Genomic DNA, 5,748 nt, shown 5'->3' on the forward strand with positions numbered 1-5,748 from the left:
CCCCCCCCCCCTCCGGCGGGCCTTCCTCCACCTCGAGTAGCGGTGACGGTTCTTGGGCGGCGGTGAAGAGGAAATAGTGGTAGTGGCAGGCGCGGGGCACCTACCGTCGGGGTCCTTGCTGGCGTTGCTCCAGGCCTGGTGGCCTCAGACTCGCGTTCTCCGGTGTCTCTGGGCTGCTGGCGTGCTCTGCCGGGCGGCTTTGGCCTTGGCGACCAGCAGCTGCATTCATTCCGGCTTGCTTGGTTCGCTGATGTCCAGGCAGCTACGGCCATGACAACTCGAATATGCGTCCCTGTAGTCCTAGCTTGCCGGCGTTGTAGGTCGTCGTCGCCTCCCCCTTGCGGCGGTCTTTGCTTCATCGTCGGCCCTATCCTGTATACCTTAAAGCCTCCCCCTTTTGCCCGATCCAAAGCTCATGGGTCCGAAGGCGATGCCACCCTCCGGCGGCAGGTGCAGCCACACCAACCCCCTCTGACGCGGCGGCTCCAACCGGCATTGCTCCCTCATCATCGATCCCACTTTCAGCGGCTATGGGATTGCTCAGTCTCAGGCCACGGAGAAACCCCTGCTCGGCTTGCCGGCGGTGGCAGCGGCGACGCCTGCGGGTGTCGTTTTCCTTCTTGGAGGCACCGCCATGGCCTTTAGTTGCGCCCCTCTTTGAGCTTGGGGGAAACCCTAGGTCTGGATCCTCCGGACCGGATGGCGACGACATCTCGACGCTATCTTCCTTCTTGAAGGCGCTATCTTGCTCGCTCGCGGTGTCCCCGGAGTTGGATTTGGCTATGTTGGAATTATTGCTGGTTTGGTGTTGCCGCTCTTGGTTTGGGCTTGATAGGTTTAGTTGTGTTGTACACGCCAGCCTGCGTTTGTGTCATGTGTTGTACACGCCAGCATGCGTTTGTATCATGTGTTGTACCCATCGCTGTACTCATTCTATTCCTCTTATCAATGAAATAATACTCAAACTTTGCGTATTCACGAAAAGGAAAACTTTAAAAGGTGTTGTTTTGTGTTGTACTTGCTTTATTTGATTTGTTTATGTGTAATTCACACCACATTTTTTGTATGTGTTTCCATAGTATTACTGAAAAGGAGATTTCACATAATTGAATTTTGTATAAAACCAATTAAAGATATTGTCCACAAAATTGTGCGGACTACTTGTTTCCAAAAAATAACAATTTATGAGTTTTGTTTGAGGGGAAACAATTTTATCAGTTGGATGGGAACGAACATGAAATTGAACCATAGTTACACATTGAAGTCGTCGTTTTCGTTTCCTGTCTCTGATCTTGTTCTTCAGTACACGTGCTGCAGCTTATACTTCTCTTTGCCTACTACTTGTAGTATCTTGTAGTTCCAGCGCTGCTGCACGTAGACCAAGAGCGCGAGCACCACCGCCATGACCGGCACCACCACGCCACCAACCTTGGAGTACAAGTCCACGGCGTCGTCTTGGGCCTCCTTAGGGGCAGGGTACATGCCAACCGCGGGAGGCGGGCGGAGGAACCCATAGACGTGTGGCAGCAGCGACATGCCCGTGATTCCGGCGTAGTAGCTCTTCCTCAGAGGCCGGCAGTTGACGCGCCACACGGCGTTGCCCATGACCAGCGGCAGCAGGAACCATTCCCTTACCAGGCCGATGCACCGCTCCACCATGGCGGCCATATTATACGAGGGCCGGCTATAGGATTCCCCCTGGCCCTGTGCTTGTAGGGTGTACACCACATGCGGCGGCGGCGGCTTGGTCGACGCACCGCCGTACGTGGCCAGCAGCCCATGCATGGCGAGGACGAACAGGAGGCCGCCAAGGTGCAGCCCGGCCATGTCGCTCGGGACGCGTCCCGGCTCAAGCGGCGCCCGCGCCCGAGCACGGACCCTCGACCGCCGCACCTTGCGTGCCAGGCGCAGCGTGAGGAGGAGCGCCGCGAGGGCAGGGCTTTCACGGAGTAGTTGCCTTCGCCGTCGTACATCCTCGGCCACGCGGGTAGGATCCTGGCGTCCGTGACCAGCACCGCGCCGTAGCAGAGCGCCTGGGCGCCGAGCATGGCGAGGGAGATGTACGGCACAACGTCCGGGTGGGAATCCATGTAGCGCAGCTGGCTGAATGCGGCGACGATGGTGGCCGACAACATGGCGAGGCAGACGATCCCCTCCATGTTCTGCCCCACGAATCCGTCAAACCTCGTCCCGGGGTAAAAGGATTGCAGCGCCGGGAGCTCGGTCCGGTTGAAGTGGACATGTAAACCTTGGCCGACGGGCTGAACAGCCACCGCATCTTTGTCGGCGGGTACTCCACTTGCAGCTCGATGGAGCAGTCCTTCCCGCTTACAAGGTCGCTCATCTTTGACATGACCTGCCATGGGGCTTCGACGTCTCGGCACCCCACCAGGTGCATCCGCCCGTCCTCCGGGTTGTACACGCCCTCCAGCGACATCACCGGGCACCATCCAAAGACCCCGCCGGACTCCGTGAGCACGGCCGACACGTTCACTAGTTCCTGCCGCTGCTCCACGCCATCTTGATCTTGCCATATCTCTTGCTGCTGGCGGGGCACGTAGCTGACGAGCGGGCCAATCGAGAATATCTGCAGCTCAAAGAAGTGCTCAGAGGATTGTCCCTTGATGATCCATTCTGGTACAGGGTGAAGCTTTGGCACGACCCAGAATCGGAGTTGGAGATCTTGGGAGAGGATCGCCGTGTCACCATGGGCACGTTTCCTTGGGTAGCTAATCAGAGACATGGCGGCAAGGTTGCTGGAGATCCTGGAGGGCTTGGTCCTCTAGAGAAGCTCCATGGTCTGCTCCACCTTGTTGTAGCTGTACATCATGCGCACCCACTCGTCGGAGCCGCCAGCCTTATTCCAGGCCTGTCTGGGATGCAATGCTCGGTGGAACGACAGCGGGAAATGACTGCCATCCATGGAGGTTATCTGCCCCATGAGGATGCCGCGGCGGGTGATGGAGAATTTGGTGGGGATGTACAAGGAGACGCGGTGCTGGCACGCAGCCTTGCCGGTGCCGGTGCCCAGGCAGGCCGTCATGCAAAGCCGCCCAGCACGCTTCGCCGCAGATTCCTGGTCCTCCCACGGCGGCATGGCGCGGAACACGGCCGACACCAGAACGGCCGCCTTGCCGTCCAGTCCGCTCGTCGGCTCGCACCGAACGCCTTGCATCACGATGGCAAAACCCGTGAACGCCCTGTCCGTCGTGTTCACAAAGGGTCCCAATCGACCGCAGAACTCGTCGGTGGAGTCACAGTTCCAGTTGGGGACGACGGCGAGCACACCGTGCTCATTGGCACGAAGGATGTCGCAGAAAGGGACGTCTTCGTGCAGGTCCCCTGCACAGCCACCGGCGACGTCGTCGTCGCAGAAGAACAAGGGCGTGCTGCGAAACCAGCCGGACAGTGTCGAAGTACACACTGTCCGACTTGGCGCTCGTGCTCGTCATCTCGCCGTGCACTGCCCGGGTTGTCAATGTCTGCGCCTTTGGGTACCGTAGAATGAGCGACGACCGGCAGCTCGAAGTTGTTGCTGCCATCGCCGATATTCTTGGCGCAGTCCCACGGCCCCTCCGTGGTGTTGCCGCCGCCACGCATGGGGAGGAGAGCATTCCCGACCATGCATAGCACTCTCTCGCCACCACCAGCCTCCGTGTAGACGCCTTCCAGCAGTATCTTGAGCTTGGCAATACGAGGAAGGAGCTTGAACTCCGGTGACGAACGCCGGCCACTGTGTGGATCCATCATCTCAGACTTGTCGTCGGAACAGCAGCAGTTGCGGTTGATGGTCAAGGTGAGCACCCCGCTGACATTGAGGGAGCTACTCACGCGCTGCCGCTCCACAGTGTCGGCGTGCGTGAGCATGAAGGTCGCCAGAGGGGTAGCCTCTTGAAGCAACTCGGGACTTGTGTTTTGATTTTCGGTTTGAGCTTTTTTCGCCCTAGGCCGAGATGGCCGAATTTCGGCCATTTTAAAAATTTCGGCTGAAATTTGACCAAAATTTGACTGCAATTTGACTTAAATTTGATCAAAATTTGCCAAATTTGAGCAATTTCGGCCTAAATATACTTTTCGCCTCAGGCCGAGATGGCCGAAATTCGGCCGAAATCCACTTTTGGCGGCCGAAAATCAAAACACAGCTCGGGACCGGCACCAATGTCGCCGCTGCTGGTGCCAGGGAACGGCATCAGCGGCTCGTGGCCGGCGTCCTGGCGCCAGTCGCCGTTGGCAAAGTGTAGATCATGAACCACGGGGCCGTCAGCTCGGCCGCCGAGGAGAGCACGGACCGACACTGCCGCGCCACGTCGGCGGCCCGGAGGTAGTCATGGGGAATTGCGGGACGTCCGAACAACGTCGGGAGCTCGCCTAGGCGGGACGGCTGGGCCGCGGACGAGGCGACGCAGCAGAGGCAGAGACAGAAGACGCCGAGACGACTAATCCGCCGTGAGGCGGGGATCCTCTCGCCGATCTCCATCGACATGCACCAGGTCACGGTTGGTTTTAGCAACCGTTGGCACGAACCAACCGTTGGCACATGATCGCACCAGGTCACCTTGAGAGCTTGATCGTGGAACATCAGAGGCGTTGACTTGGAGGCAACAGGGTACTAGTGTTGGTCAGTACGGATGAGTTGGTTCCGAGAAGCCACATTATTCCCGTATAAGTCTAGCAAAACCTCGTGCGATCATGTGCTTCGAGCGTCCCAACGGCCGGCCGGGTCGAATCAAACTTAGAATAAGAGGGCCATATCGAGACAATGACAATGCCTTGAACTGAACCGGATGATTAAAAATAGAGAAAAGTATGTTTTTGTCCTCAAATTTATAAAAAGTTGACATATGACCCCTCATCATTTTTTGACCGACATTTAGTCCTCTATGTGTTGAAAAACCAAGGGTATTAGGTCCAAAACTAGAAATGTGGAAAAAAAAAATACTGACGCATCACTGGTTTCCTCTCATACGGCAACCCCATTTTCTTGAGCACCTTGTGTTCGTTCGTCCAACACACCCACGACGACTTCGTCTAGCTCTAATGCTTGTAGTCGTCGTCAGATGATCTATGGATATGGTTGTAATTTTTATTACCTCTGTCGTTCTTTGTACCGCTATGATTGAAGATGAATAGATTGACAGTTTCTCACAAAAAAAAAGACTTCGCGAGGCTCCTGCCGCCGCACCTGTACTATTGTCGTGAAATTCCCGCGGCAGTAGGAAAGAGACTATAAATGGTCCAGAATAGTACCAGTACATTACAAACTAGAAAACATTCCAGAATATGTTTCTGAAATGTCACAATAAAAACCGTTAAGAATGTATCCCGCGTCTGCATGTGATAATTTACTTTAACACAATTTTTTTTGATAAAGAGCGATTTGTTACTTAAAAGATTTACAACATTTCTTTGATGACTACAAAATCATGTACAATGGTTTTACTTTTGTGGGGCAACACAGGATAAATCAATCTAGAAATAAGAGATGGAAGTCCCTACAAGCCTCCTCAAAGATCAGCGATTCTGGGCCGTCCGATCGGTTCCCTTGATGCGTTTTCGTCTGTTGGATCGACATCTGAAGAAATCTGGGCCGTTGGATCTGGGATCGGCACTGCTGGAATGAATAGTAATGGCAACAAAATGTAAATACCATGCCCCCACCAGGGCATTTTGGTCATTTCGCGTGGTGGGGGTATAAAAGGGCCGGCTACCCTAGCCTCCTCCTCTCCCCGCACTTGCGCCTCCTCCCTC

The sequence above is a fragment of the Triticum aestivum genome, chromosome 5A (assembly GCF_018294505.1).
Source record: "Triticum aestivum cultivar Chinese Spring chromosome 5A, IWGSC CS RefSeq v2.1, whole genome shotgun sequence".
Classification (NCBI taxonomy): Eukaryota; Viridiplantae; Streptophyta; class Magnoliopsida; order Poales; family Poaceae; genus Triticum; species Triticum aestivum.